The sequence below is a fragment of the Rhinolophus sinicus genome, linkage group LG03 (assembly GCF_036562045.2).
Source record: "Rhinolophus sinicus isolate RSC01 linkage group LG03, ASM3656204v1, whole genome shotgun sequence".
NCBI classification, from domain to species: domain Eukaryota; kingdom Metazoa; phylum Chordata; class Mammalia; order Chiroptera; family Rhinolophidae; genus Rhinolophus; species Rhinolophus sinicus.
In genome coordinates, this window is record NC_133753.1 from 21,966,834 (window position 1) to 21,982,891 (window position 16,058).

The 16,058-nt window shown below is 38.0% G+C and overlaps 1 protein-coding gene across 2 annotated transcripts in view; it reads left to right on the forward strand.

Annotated features, from left to right (window-relative positions):
- The window catches only part of TMED8 (transmembrane p24 trafficking protein family member 8), a 34,283-nt gene that overhangs the window by 910 nt on the left and 17,315 nt on the right, over nucleotides 1-16,058 (forward strand). The window lies entirely within an intron of this gene.

Here is a 16,058-nt window from a genome sequence, read left to right on the forward strand (position 1 = left end):
AGATGGAAAGCAGAGGTGGAATAGGGAGGCTTTGGGGGGGTCTTTTGAATGAACGTCGTGGCCAGAGCAAAGGCAGGAAGTTGGGGCTCAAACAGGAACTTTGGCGACTTCCCTCATTTTCCAGGACCCTCCTCTTCTTGTTCAGGAGACTTGTCTCCATTTCTGCCCACGCGAGTTCCTCCGTGTGGGTAACTTGAGTGTCCAAAGGCGAAAGGGTCCATCTGTCATGCTTTCACCTTACCGTCCTCGTGCTCACCACACACAACACAACTAAAAGGATGCCCTTTCGAAATACAAAGGGGTAGGAGGAGAGACTGGTCTCACTGAGTAGCAGGTGGGAATTAATTTTCCAGGTCTGAAATTAAAATAGACACCTGCAAGTTTAGGGGAAGAAGGGGTGCCATGGTGCCTGGGGTGGAGACAGAATTTTTAGTTTACTAAGTGGCGTTGGGCAAGTCATTTAACTTCTCGCTGTCTCAGTTTCCTCCCCTGTATGTTGTAGGTACTACTGGTACCTGCCTAATCAGATGGCGGGGTTACATGAGCCACTGTGGATGAGAGAGGCCTTTGGTGCCTAGCCCATGGTACACACTGTGCTGGGGTGTCTATTATTAGGAGAACAAGGTCTGCTTTTGCTCACCTAAACTTCTGTGCTGTCAGAAGTGTTGCTGGATGAGCATGTTCCAGCCTGGTCACTTTCTCTGCCTTTTTACTTCTAGGCCAAATATCTCCCATTGCCTAACGCTGCTCAGGTCAAACACATACATGTTTATTTTTGAGTCACCCAGCTTTTACCCCCGGTTGACTTTGTTTTTTTACTTTTAAACATGTAACAATTTTAGTCTTTTTTTTTCCTTCTGAGGAACTCGATGCTTTGTAGTAAATTCAAAATTGATAGCATGTATTTAACATTGTAGCAATAGAAATTCAAGCATTATTTCTAAAAGATTACTCAAATGAACACTCAGAAAGTCTCATAAACATCTGTCCCTCGCATGTGTCAATATTTATAAAATAAGGATTTATTTTTTTTACTTGCTCTTTAGCTCATTGTGTGCTTATGGCAGACACACCCAGCATTTAAAATAGAAAAATCTTAAGAATAGTTCAGGAATATATTGGAGGATAATGGATTTATCTCTGAATATCTCCCCCTACCCCTCACCTTCTAATTGGTTTCTGCATTCAGGTTTTCTTCCCAGAACATTGATAGAAATATTTATGATTACTTTCTCCTTTTTGCCCACAAAAAGCAGAGTGAGTGTTGATCTCTTTTTATTTTGTGCAGGGATTTGTTACTGTGGCCCAGAGCAAAATCTTCCCCTTGAGGTAGGATTTGTTGCTAATAAAATAGCTAATAAAATAATAGTAATGATAGCTTACATTACCGAAGGCTCACTCTGTGCCAGGATGTGGAAAAAGATTTACTTGTATTATCTGACTTAATCCTGTCAACAATAATTTTCTCCCCATTTTGCAGCTGAGAGAGGTTCACTTATTTGCCCAAGTTAGCTGTGGAGTTTTTACCGTCTATATGAAATTGTCACCTTGTTATGCTGAAGTTTACAACAGCTTATTTTTATTGGCCATTGAGCAAATGCTGGTAATCCAGGATAGGTTATGGTCTTTGCCCTCAAGGTGTTTTTACTTTGGTAAGATGAGGAACGAAAACCAACAATTCAAAACATTATATAATTGGGTGTCTTTTATTACTGCTCTTGATGTACTTACCCCCAAGAAACCTTGGAGGACAGAATCTATCTTGTGCATCTCCTAGAGTCCTTGATGTTGTGTCCTAGAGGTTCTGGAAATATTTACTGGATTGTGAGACGAAGTCTCAACAGAGAGATTTGGAGGAGCATCAAATGATTATGAAGAATTAGGGTTCAGACAGTCAAGAATGTTCTTTGGGTTAAAATAGTCATTCTCAAGCTGGAGCAATTTTGCCTCCCCCAGGGGACGTCTTAGTTGTCACAACTATTACTGACATTCGTGGGTAGAGGCCCCAGATGCTGGTAAACATCCTGCAAGGCACAGGACAGCCCCCACGATGCAGTGTTATCTGGCCCAAAATATCAGTAGTGCTGCTGTTGAGAAACGTTAAGAGTTCAGCTGGGTTTGCAAAACCCCTGTGGAAATCATACGTTTGGCTTGGTTCAGAGTTGTATAGGCTTGGGTAAACAAAAAAACTGCTTTAAATTAGGAGTTTGTTTGATTGGATCCTTATGCCACCTTCGTTTGGAAAATGATCCAATGAGTAAGCAAGAGAGGCCTAAGAAAGGATGAAATTGAAGGAGGTTTCTGTCAGCCTCTCTTAGAGGGAAAATATCAATAAGAAATGAGCTTGGACATTGAGTTATTCAATGAAAGGTTTTGATTTTTCAGTCTATCTTATTCCTTCAAAGCAGGAATTTGTAATTATCCAGAATAACCATAACAAAACAAAACAAAAAAAAGAGTTCTCTGCAGAGACGACCTTTTGAGTGTATTCCTGTTTGTTAGCTGAGGTTTTGGTGATAGAGTAAGAAAAGTGTTTATGTTCTTCTGTCCGAAGCTCTGCAGTGGTCCTAGTGTTCTTACTGTTCTAGGAACTGTAATTGTTTTTAATAGTCTCTCATTTGGGGTACCTGGGTCCTTCAGTCCCCAAGAGGATAGAGATGTCACTTTTTATATAGTGAAACTCCCTGAGGCATGCATGGTGCATCACTTAAACGCAGGCCTCTTTTTTTTTTTTTAAGTACAGAGCTTTGGGGAAATGAAACGGCAACGTCTGTTAGGACTCTACAGTCAGCAGTGGAACTTGGTTTGGTGCATGTGACCGAGAGCTATCAATGCGTTTAGGTGTTAAGGGCTGGAAACAGGTCAGGTGAACTTGTTCATGATTCTTGTGTAGGACTTAGAGCAATGCAGTAAGGCTTCCTGCAGTGATGGAAATGTTGCATTTCTGTGACTGTTTCAATTTAAAATTGAAAAATTGGTGGTACAATATTAGATGGAACAAAAGAGTCGAAGTCTATGCCAAAGAGCCCTTATGCTTTTGGGTTTTCTGTTGTTTTATGTCCTAATGTATAAGTGTGTCTGCCTGTGGGTTATATTTTTTTCTTACAGCAGTTATGTTTTTATGGTGTTGAGCTAGCCAGTTAACCCTGTCGTAATTCAATCCATAACGTACAACCTAAGGTTTATAATCTGAGCACTCAGGAGCATGTCCCACTCGTAAGGGCTGAGGAGAAATTGGAAGACATGGTCTCCAGATTTGGCTGGAGTATAAACTCAGCTAGTTTCTTTTTGTTTAAGCCTCTTGAGCCTATAACCACATAACCTGCTTTTAGTTCCTCTGCACTTGAATCTAAAAGCCCAGGCTAATTATCTCTTTGCGGCCTTGTTAGTGGAAGGGAAGTCCTACGAGACCCAGACCCGTTCTAAAGAAATCTGACCTGATATTCAAATGCTTTAAAAAAACAACACCTGCTTTTTGGTTCTCTTTGTAGAGAAACTATAAAGTATGCAGTAAATTTAAATCTGTAGTATGATCAGAATGTCTAAACCATTTCTGGTAGCTTAAAAAGAAAACTCATATTTTAAAAATTGTAAAATAAATCATTTTGAGGAAGTTTCTTTTTTCTCTTTCTCCTTTGCTTCAGAGGCCATCAATTATAAATGGAGTTATTCTTGAGCTTTCATTTACCCTTCTCTGTTCATTGTTTTCAAGATCTTGACCATTCAGTTACCACACATGATTTTTCTCACGTTAGAGAATACGTTCCAATATTATTTGCTTATTATTTTTTCTTTAAATCGACATTTAAAATTTTGTTTCATTCTAAATATCTGTGATATGACTAGTTTGATGTATCATTTTTCCTAATATATGTTAAAATAAATACATATCCATTAAAAAAACATTTTCCCACACACCATCTAAATTTACAAAACTTGTCCTACTTTCTCTGGTCTCTTCTAGGAATACTTGTAGAATTCGTCTATATTTGGCTGACATATTAAAAGCTATACTATAGAAAAATTGGCTTTTGAGTCTGTATAGTAGTCTAAATTTCATTAATAAATTTAGGAAACCTAAAAATCTGTGTTTGTAATCGTTTTCTCTTTAGTTCAGGACTGCATCTCCCACACTTTACACATCTGGAAATAAACTTACATATTTCTTTCTCCTTATTTTCTGCCTCTCTCAATCCAATTACAAGTTGTTTTACCAGTAGTTCTTACATAATTTAGCGTATGCCGTTAACCTTAAAAATCAAGAGCAGTATCTCTCTTCACTTTTTTTCCTGCATACATTAAGCTGTTAAGAAGCTGTGAGAAGTGGCTTTTAACATAGGAAAAATGCTCAACCTAACTCACAATAAAGGAAATCATAACTACACTGGGTAGTTGGTTATCTCACTGTGTTGGTAAGGGTGTGCAGAAGCAAAAGCTTTATGCATTGCTGATGAGAATGTAAGTTGGTACAAATGCTATGAGGGCAGTTTGTCAATGTCCATCAAAATGACAAGATGTGCCCTCATCGATTCATTCCTTCCAGGAATTTATCCTATAGATATATTCATGTGTTTGTTTGCTGACACATATATAAGGTTAATTACAGCATTGTTTGTAATGGTAAAAGATTAGAAAGGACACAAATGTCCATCAGTAGGGAAGTGATTAAATAAATTATGGAATATTCAACCAATGAGGTATTAATCAGCTGTAGAAAAGAATGAGGAAGCTTTTCATACAGAGTTATGCAAAGATCTCTGAGATATAAGTGGAAAAAACAAAGTAGTAGTATGTCTAGCATTCTCATTTGTATAAAAGTATAAAAAAGAATTATATGTACACACACACACACACACCTTTTTATATGCATAAAATATCCCTGGAAGACTACACAAAACCTAGTAACTTTCGTTGCTTTTGGAGGTGGGGACTGAGATGGGAGGAAGTTTTCACCGTATACGTTTACACGTTTTGAATTTTGAATAATGTGACTATAGTGCCTATTCAGAAAAAATACACACAAACATGATGAGATTCTTCACTATGTTGATATTGTAAATTAGTGCCATTCTTGTGCATCTGTATTGCATTTCTGGTCATCAGGATAGGACCTTTCCTGGGCCTGTATCTCTCAGGTGAATTTTTAAATGAAATACAGGTTGTAAATCTCCTTAGGGATTAATTTTATGCTATTTTTAAACTCATTACTGTCTCCAGTTATTTTGGTGCTAATTTTATTTCTGTCTAAAAATTCAACCTTACTGAAGTCTTCATTAAGACCTTAGTGACAGGATAAGTCAAAGGGGGATAGAACCATTACTTAGATGAGCTGATACTGTTAGTCAATGACAGAAAGAAGGAAGACTTTTAAAATTTTCATTTGTTTCAATTTTATTCACTGGTATCTTCAAACTGAAAAAGGTAAAGAGACAATGGAGGTTTCTGTTTTGAGTAATGGCAGACTAGGTGATTGGGATCAATTCTCCATGGAGACAATTAGAAAATAATTGTCAAAATATAAACATCTTGAAGATCCTGGAGAGCTAGTCAGATAATGAAGAATTACCAGGCTACGATCCATCCATGTGTGGGCAGAAGTATAAAGAGTAGTATAAAGGTCTACTGTTATAATTATACTCTAAAACAGTAGTATAAAGTAGTATAAAGTTGTATAAAAGTATAAAGAAGTATAGAGGTCCAAGGATTAGTGTCCATACGGGGCTCCGTTCTCCTCTGAGGGCATATGCTGGATTCCTGAGTGGCAAGGGTGTGAAAATACCTCTCTGGACTAAAGCAACAGGGATTAATGTTCAGAACCAATCAAGCAGGGGGAACCCTGGTGAACTCCCTTTCCTTTGGATTGGGACCATGAAAGGCCATATTCTAGAAGTCAGGGTAAGTTAGAAATAGAGCATTGCAGGGACAGCAGCTCAGCTTCAGAAACACCTAAGTTCATGAAATCGGATCAAGGTGACCTTAGGGTGCTAGTGCCTCTAGCGACGTGGAAGAAGTAAATGCAGATGTTCTCTGAAGGATTGTTGTAGGCTTCAAATTATTTCTATAAACAGTTTTGCGAGAACAGTTTCTGCCACATATCAAAAATGACTAAATGCGTAAGAAGAGATAATGTGAACAAAAACGAAAGAAACAACAGACAGTAAAAATGGATCCATGGGGGCACCAGATTTTGGAGTTACCAGATACAGACTTAAAAATAATATTTATTATGTTCAAGGAGAGAAAAGACAAGGTTGAGAAATTTGGCAGAGAATTGAAATTTCTAAAAACAGAACCAAATAGAAATTCTATAACTGAAAAATACAGATGAAAATTAAGAACTCAATTGATATGTTCAGCAACAAGTTATTACACCTGAAGAGAGAATAGTGAACTGGAAGAAAGGTCAGAAGAAAATATCCAGAAGGAAATATGTAAAAATGCAAGAATGGAAAATTCAGGAAAGGTAAGAGACAAAGAGGATATGGTGAGAATGTCTAATATTTGCATAATTGGAGTCCTGGGCGGTGAGGAGAGCAAGAATGAACAGAAGCAATGTTCAATGAGATAATAGCTGTGAATTTTCCAAAACTAATGAAATTCACAGATTCAAGAAGCTCTGTGTACCCCAAGCATGGTAAGTACAATATAATCTACAGTAAGTACACATTAAGTTAAAACTGCTATAAAACCAAAGCAAAGAGAAAATATTAAAAGTAGCCAGAGAAATATTACAGTTTGTCTTTAAGGGAATAGTCATTAGACTGATAGCTGACTTTTGCACAGAGCAGTGAAAGCTAGATTATCTTTAGAATAGTGAAAGAGTAACTGTCAATACAGAATTTTTTTTCAGTGAAGTCTTCAAGAATGAAGGTGAAATAAAGATATTTTCAGACAATCAAATACAGGATTTATCACCTGCAGACCTGTACTAGAGGAATAATTAAATCCTTCAGGCAGAATCATAATGATCCTATTTGGAAGAAAAATTGCAATTTAATCTCATTAACATAGATGCAGAAAGTCATCAAAAAAATATTAACACACTGAATCCAGCAATATATATGACCAAGTTGGACTTTTCCAGGAATGCAAAGTTATTTTAACATTAAGAAAAACACATCAGTGTAAATCAGCATTTTAATACATTAGAGGATAAAAATTAACAGTTTAATAAAAAGTGGTAAAATTTAACCTCCGTTTATGATTCAAAACTTTTAGCAAACTAGGAATAAAAGGAAAGCTCCTTAATTGGATAAAACATACCTACAAAGAAACCTACAAACAACATCAAATGTAATGGTGAAATTTGAAAGTTTTGCTCTTGAGATTGGGAATACAACAAGGGTGCCCACTCTCACCACTTGCTGTTTATCATTTTCCTGGATATTCTTGCTCGTACAGTCAGGCAAGAAAAATACATGAGGATGAGAAAGAAATCCTGTTAAATCTGTTGTTTGCAGATGATGACTGTGTACATGGAGAATCCAAAAGGATCTACAGATAAATTATTAGAATTGATAAGTTTGGCCAGATTGCTGGATACAGAGCCAATATGCAAAATCCCATTGCTTTTATATGTACCAGAAACCAAGTTTAAAAGCATTAAAATGTTATTTACCACAGAATTTAAAAATTAGGAATAAATCTCACAAAATGTATTCAAAATCTTTCTGCAGAAGATTATAATACATTATTGAGAGAGAGTAAAGAATAAATAAATGGAAAGATGTACCGTATTCTTAAATTGGAAGACTCAATATTGTAAAGATGTCAATTCTCCCCAACTTGATGTATAGATAAACTGCAAACCCAATAAAAATCCCAGCAGGGTTTTGGTGGGCTTTTTGGATGGAATTTGACAAGCTGGCTCTAAAATAATATGTAGAAGTGAAAGGCCACAAATAGCAAAGACACTGTTAAGAACAAGATGAAAAGATTTTCCCTATCAGGTATCAAGACTTACGTTAAAGCTTTTACACAATAGTCCCATAAGCCCTAGAAATAAGATAAAAGCCTAGAAACAAAAGATTGTAGTGTAGAGTAGTGGGGGAAGAATGGTAAATGTTTCTGGGACAATTAAATAATCTAAGAGAAAAGAAGGAAAAAAGAAACTTGATCCTTTTCTCACACAGCATACCTACAAAAAAATACCAACTCGAGTTGGATTGTAAATCAAAATGTGAAAGGCAATACAATAATCTTAATATAGATAACATAGGAGAATATTTTCTTGATCTCATTGTAGGGAAAGACATCTTAGAACACCCAAAGACCAATAAAGGAAAAGATTGATACATTTTGACAACATTAAAATTAAGAACTTTGGTTGGTTCATCAAAGGATATCATTAAAAGAGGGAAAAGGTAAACCACAGAGTGGAAGCTGGTTGATAAACACACATATTTGACAAAAGACTTGTTTCCAGAATGCCTATAAATAAAAAGACAATCCATCTCTTGAGTTTTGGCTCAGAGGAGGCCAAGAGCCAACTTGCTCCGGTCATCCCTAATCCAGGTTCATCCGGTAACCAGCCTCCTCCACTGTGCTGTCTAAATTTGACCCCAACGAGATAAAAACCGTACATCTAAGGTGTACTGATGGGGGAAGTTGGTACCATGTCTACCTGAGCCCCTGAGATCAGCCCCCGGGGTCTGTCTCCAAAAAAGGTGGATAATAACATCACCACGGCAACCAATGATTGGAAGGGTTTGAGGATTACAGTAACACTGATCATTTAGAAAAGACAGGTCCAGATTAAGGTGGTACTTTCTGCCTGTTCTGATCATCAAAGCCCTCAGGAACCGCCAAGAAACAAAAAGAAGCAGAAGGATATTAAGCGTAGTAGAAGTTCAGATTTGATGAGATTATCAAAATTGCTGGACAGCTCATGGCACTGACCTTTAGCTAGACAACACTATAAAAGAGATCCTGGGAACTGCCTAATACATATTGGCTGCAATGTTGATGGCCGCTACCCTCGTGCCATATGTGACATCAACAGTGGTGTGGTGGAATGCCCATCTAGTTGAGAACTACAAAGGAAAATATTTCAATAAAGGATCATTTGACAAAAAAAAATCCAATGGTAAAATAGGCAAGAGACTTGAACAGTCACTTTACAAAAGAGGATTTCTAAATGGCCAAGAAACATGGTAAGTCATCCCTGATGCGCCAACTAAATAAGCATACACCCACCAGAATAGCCCAAATGAAAAATATTAATATGACCAAATATCAGAGAGGTTACAGCGTGGTGGGGATGCTCCTCCATGCTAGCTGGGGTGCATATTTGGTGCAACCCCTTTGGAAAATAGTTTGGCATTATCTACCAAAGTTCATCATTCACAATTCTATGACTCAACCATTCCATTCTTAGGTGTGTATCTAACGTTAAGTGCATGCATGTGTGTACCAAGAGACATGTCGTTGGTGCAAAAGTAATTGCGGTTTTTGCAATTGTTTTTAACCTTTGAAACCGCAGTTACTTTTGCACCAATCTAATACAAGAATATTCATAGCAACATTATTCATAATACCCCAAAACTAGAAATAACCCAAATTTCATCAACAGTATATTGATAAGTTATGGTATATTCATGGAATAATATACAGCCACGAAAATGAACCTACCTACTCACAACTACATGGATGAATCTTTCAAACATAATGTTGAGTGAAAGAAGCTGGACTTAAAATACTCTGTATAATTTACCTTTATATAGCGTTCAGAAAACAGGCAGAATGAAGTAACGCTGTGTAGGAATGCATATTAAGAACTATAAAGAAAAGCAAGGAAACAATTCCCATAGATTAGGATAACAGTTAAGGAGGAACAGAGTGGGTAATGATGGAGAGGATCGTGAGTGGTGCTTCTAGAAAGCCAGGGATATCCTATTTCTTGGCATAGGTAGTAGTTATTTAGGTGTTTGCCTTGTGATAATTCATCGAATAGCACACTTGTGTGTACTTTTCTGTATGTGTGTTACACGCATATTTCACAATAAAAAAGATTGAAAGAGGAGTCAGTGTGTAATGTAGTTAGGTTATTAAGAGTGTTACCTTTGGTTTGGACAGCCTGAGTTCCTATCACTTCTGTTCCTAATTGCTGGTCATCTTGATTTTGCAAGTTACTAATTGCAAGTTACTTGATTTTGCTGAGCCTCAATTTCTTAAACTCTAAAAAGGAACTTGTAGTATCAACGCCAATCGTTATGCAATTCTGTGAGATTCAGTGAGGTTTCAATAAGATGATGCCTGCAAAACGCTCAGAAAGTAATTGACATACAGTACGTGATCACTAAGTCTTGGCTATAATAATAAAGACGATCAGAATGAAGATAGGACATCCAGCTACTTTAAGTTCATACTTCTGGACCCAGGCAAATGCTCTCCAGATATTTTGGTCAGTTCTTGGCTACAGGCAGTAGAAACGAATTCTAGCTGCCTTAAACAGAAGATCGTGGGAAGGATACAGGAGGCTCACCACATTGGTAGAAGGAAGGCTGAGGAGACTGTAGAGGCTAACTAAGCAACACCAGTTTGGTCAGTGCTGTTTGGCTGCCGCTGGATGAATTCAGTCTTTGTATCACTCCTATTTCGGATTCTCCGTGGGAATATTGTAGGTCATGTGCCTGTTTCCTAACTTCTTAGGGCTGAAAAAAAGAAAGAGCTTCCATTCTGACTTCCGTGGTGTAATATTTACAATGCTGATCTACTAGGAGGAGAAGGTTGAGTATTTGAAAGCCAAAATATTGACAGATGACTTACATCAGGGGTCCTGCAAGAATCTGCAAATGTAACTGTGTGTCATCTTTGAAGAATATCAGAGACTTGAAATGAACCTATGTAGCAATAATCCCAAAGGGGAAGAGGGATTAGAATCCAGAATCTGTAAACCATTAAACTTGATACAGCTTCTCCACAAAGTTCTACAATATGTCACAGATGGTTTGTGAACACTTAATAAATACAGGTTGCCAGGAGCCAGCATGGGCACACAAAAACTAAATTTGTCCACCTAATTATTTTCTAATCCAGGCCTCTCTACTCTGTTTCAACTGTCACTATAAGGTCCTCACTATTGTGTGAACTTCTGCAAAGGCCTCCTATCTGATCCACCAAAATCCATCCCTACCAGCAGCTGCCATAGAATCCTACCAAAGAATAAAATTTGACCATGTCATTTTCTAGCTTAACATTTTTTATCACCTGTGGGATAAAGGCCCTTCACAGTCTTTCCTGATAGAGCTTCATGAGGGCCAGAACTCAGTCGGCTTTAGCACATTATCTCCAGTACCTAGCACAGGGCCGGGCACTTGTTAGGAACTTGACAAGTATGGAGTTAAATTGATGGAGTCTGTATCTCTCTTGGTGCAGCTCTGCACTTTCCCTATACACACTGAACTGGCATGATGTTTTATTTGTTTCTTTGTTTTACTAATGTTCTTTTTTTTAATTTTATTTCTGTGAAATACATCCACAATTTTTTTGTGTACAATACAGTATTACTTATAGGGACAATATGTACAGCAGATGTCTAGAACTTACTTATCTTATATAATTGAGAATTTATACCCATTGATGAGCAATTCCCCATTGCTCCCCCCTCTCTACAGTCTCCGGCAGCTAGCATTCTATTCTCTGATTCTGTGAGTTTGGCTGTTTTAGATGGAAGAATTCATAATACGTGTCGGTGTGTGTGTGTGTGTGTGTGTGTGTGTGTGTGTGTAATATTTTACCTGGACTGTGGTCTCTAGATACTGTTCCTCATGAAAAAGAACCAAGATTCTTAGAGAAATGGCTGATTCCAGGTCTGGGGCAGGGCATTTATTAGATGAGCTTGGAACTTGTATTGTAAGCAAGGCTCCTGGGGTCATGTTAAAGGAACAAAGGAGCCAACTCTCCTTTCGGCCACTGGCCAAAACTAAGAAAGCTTGAAACACATAAAATATGTCAAAATCAGTGCTCGCTTCAGCAGCACATATACTAAAATATGTCAAAATCATATTTCTAACAGTTCTAAATTGTGTTTCTAATACTTCAAAAAAATAATGATTGTATCGCAATTGCTATGATTCTAACTCAGTATTCTGACAATTGGGGAAGACTAATCCTTTATCCTGCCTCCCAGAGAAAACCACATAGTTGATGTGGGGAGTTTATTATTTTATAGAAGAATTGTGACTAATGCATGTAGAAGGTGCTAGAATTAGAAAAATAATTTTCTAGCCTCTAATGAAATAGATCTATTTTCGACATAATCATGAATGGCAGCTAAAACCATTAGAGGAATTAGGCTGACAACATGAACCAGTGATCCATCTTTATTAAAGTTGTGACAAGCATGTAGCATGTGCTTCCTGCTTTGCTGCAATAGGAATTACATGCACCCTGTCTGGAGTATTCTGGTGAGAACTGAACCTGAATCTAGTCAAGCCTCTAGGTCAAAACTACCCAATAGAATTTTCCTTGGTGATGAAAATGCTTCTGTGCTGTCCAGTGCAGTAGCCACTAGCAACCTGTGGCTTTTGAGTACTTGGAATGTGGCTAGAGACACCGGGGGAGTGAATTTTACATTTGATTTAGTTTTAATTAATTTAAATTTAGCCACATGTGCTAGTGGCTATAGTATTAGACAACACAGCTCTAGGTCTATGACCAGTCTACAGGTAATACAGGGGATAGAAGATTCTGTTAAAGGAACACCATGAAAATGCAATCAGCCAAATACAGAATGTGGGAAATTAATTTTTATTTCAACAAATATATTGTATGAAAAACAATGGGGTGAAGATTCATGTAGACTTAGAGACTTAAGATACATATAAGCTAAATTTAGTGTTTGACCCTTATTTGGATTCTGATGCAAACCAGCTGTTTAAAAAAATCTGTGAAACAACTGGAGAAATTTGAACATGGGCCAGGTTTTAAATAATATTCTGGAATTGCCAATTTTGTAGGAGTGATAATGATACTGTACCTCTGTTGAAAATCCTTTTCTTTAGAGATATATCCTGAGTGGATATAATGAGGCCTGGGCTTTGCTTTGAATAATCCACTGTACATGTGATGTTGGGGCAGAGAGGTGGGACATAGATGAAACAAGACGTAAGATGTTGAGAAGACAGGTGATGGTATATGAGTCTTCATTCCACTATTCTCTAATTTTGTGTATAGCTAAAAATTCCTAAAATAAGGAAGTTTTTATACAGTAGTAATTAATATATGAAATAACAAGGGAATAATTTACTCAAAATTCAGAATAGGAGGCGATATGATTGGGAAGGGGCATTATGCAAGGACTTCTAAAGTACTAATAATTAACCTAGATAATGAATAGACAGTATTGATATTAACATTTTTGGCTCTGTCTGCTTTTCAGGGAGTGTTTCATGTGTATGGTATATTTCATGGTAAAAAGCAAAAAGAAAGAGCTTATTGTTAGGACATAAAGGAATCATTCTGAATCCAATTGCGGGCAGCACAGATGGACCTCATGGGAATTAAAAATTGGGCAGGTGGCCTCTCTGGACCCCGCGGCTCTTCCTCCTGGACCCCGCGGTTCTTTGTTTCCTCTTCTCTTTGCTTGAATGCGTCATTTTCCTGTCTCTGACAGTTGTCTCTTCTCCTTAGTCCTCTGCTCATCTCTGCTTTTACGCGGCCCAAGAAGGCATCTAAATGGCAGGCTCCGTCGTTAATCCCACTGAGGCTGTTTCGTCTGTTTTGGTCTCTAATACCAACTCCAGGTTTTTGGGAAGAGAATTGGACTGACATCTGGGGAGGTGTTCACCCAAAACCAGTGAATGAGCTATGGCCAGCATAGTGTGTAACCTTGGGCACAGTGCCTGCCCCTTCCAAGGCTGTGAATAGGGGACGTTCTTAAGAAAGGGTTGTAGATGCCTCTAATAGAACGTCATTGTCTGTAACGGTGAAAGATTTGAAACTATCTCTGGCTCTAACAGTAGAGGCTTGGGGATTGGTTAAAGAAATTATGGTGTGACCTATGGGATAATACACAGCCATTTAAAGTTATGGTACAGCCCCGTTTTTAATGACCCTGAACAATGTTCATGAATAATATTCAATAACATTTGATGCATTTTCTTTCAAAAATGTAAATATATTACATACATATATTTATACTGAGCTGTAGAATGAGTGGGAACTATGAAACATTAATGAATAATTAATGGAAGTTGTATTTTGGAGAATCCTGAGTGAGTGGGCATAATAGTCCAACTGATCAACTTACGGTACTATATTGACCATGCCCCACACGAAGCTGATGGCTGGGGATGGGCAGGAAAAAGTATAAATATATAGATGTATGTACATATATATACATACACAGATATACGTATATATGTATAAGTACATTTATAAATATATAAACATATTTCTGAAAGGATTGCACCAAAATGTTAACAATGGTTATCTTTGGCTAGTGAGATTGTAGTTGTTTTTTCTTCTCCTTCTTCTTTTTTTTTTCCCACTTACCTGTATTTCCTGATTTTTTTCTACACTGAGTAATGGATTGTTTGTATGTTAAAGTCTGGAAGGGTAAAGGCAAAATGTTTGTCTCATTTGTTCTACAATGAGCAAAGCATATATTAGTGTAATTTCAAAAAGTTAACTTGAAATAATATGCATTTGTAAAGTCCTGTGTTGAAGTTAAAAAGTCAATATTTTCCAAAAATAATCTGTTTCAAAAATAGAACTATTTTTGAGAGACTGGGCTTGGAATACATTTATTTTCGTAAGCCCTGGAGCTCTTGATTGACTTATTTAGGCCAACAGGGTAGGTTTTCAGTTAAAAAAAAAAACAAGATCAAGTGCCCTGTTAGGATATTATGTCAAGAAATATTGTGTCCTTATTAAGAGATTATTGTCTCAGTGTACTCTGCATGGATTGGAACACATCTGAAAAAGTTGTTCGTTTTAGCTTCTTATTTTAAACGGGACAAAGTGGAACAACTGAATGAGGCCAGCTTGGTTAGGGACTACCTAAGGGACGATGAGAGAACCGGAGACAGTCAGCCAGGGAAGGAACCTGCAGGCAATGTGATCGCAGGTAGTAAATATTTGAAAGGATATTGTGGGGAGGAGTGATCCGGGAGCAGAATTTATTAGCGAGCAGATTTTCCTTAGGTCAACATAAGGGAGACCTTCCTGTTCTCACTCATCTCTCCGTGAAAAGGGCCTCTTCACAGAGTGGCAGAGATTGGGGAACATCTGACAATTGTCTTAGATTTAGTTCCTTTGTTGAGAGGTGTAAAAAGCTTAGTTTTCCTCCTGTATATCTCCTTTACTCTCACGCTACGACCACACTCACAACACTTCTGACACCAGATGTGTGGGGTTATTTTTACCCACACCCAGCAATTCTCTCACACCCGCTGGGTGTCCGTCCATGTAACTCCGTTCTGACACTCTCTGTCTGGAGATAGCGTCAGATCCCCCGGGGTAAGGGCTCAGCCCCACAGGACGGCTCCCGCCCCTACACACACTTCACATGCCAATCTGAAAGTAGTAGGTCCCCAGGTCTGGGAGGGTATGGAGTGCAGGAGCTTCTGTCCCCGTGCAACTGGGGAGTGTCACCCTCCAAGTATATGGATGTGTTCACCAACCTGGAAGCTCTCCGAACCTCATACTTTTAGGACTTTTATGGAAGCTTCATCACGTAGGCATGATGGATCGTTAACTCCATTTCCAGCCCCTTCCTCTTGGTGGAGCTAAAATCCCAAGCTTCCAATCATGACTTGATCTTTTTGGTGACCAGTCCCCGACCAGAAGCCCACCAAGAGTCACCTCATTAGAACGAAAGACACTCCTATCACCCAGGAAGTTCCCAGGCATTTAGGAGCTCTGTGTCAGGAACTGGGGTCAAAGACCAAATATAAGAACAAAAGATGTTCCTAGTGCTCTGACACTTAGGAAATTGTAAGGGTTTTCGGCGTCCTGTGCCAGGAACTGGGGCAGAGACTAATGTATTTATTTTCTATTATCTCACAAGAGGAAAGTTGGGTGGCTTTAGCTCTAAGGTCTTTGATGAAAAGAGA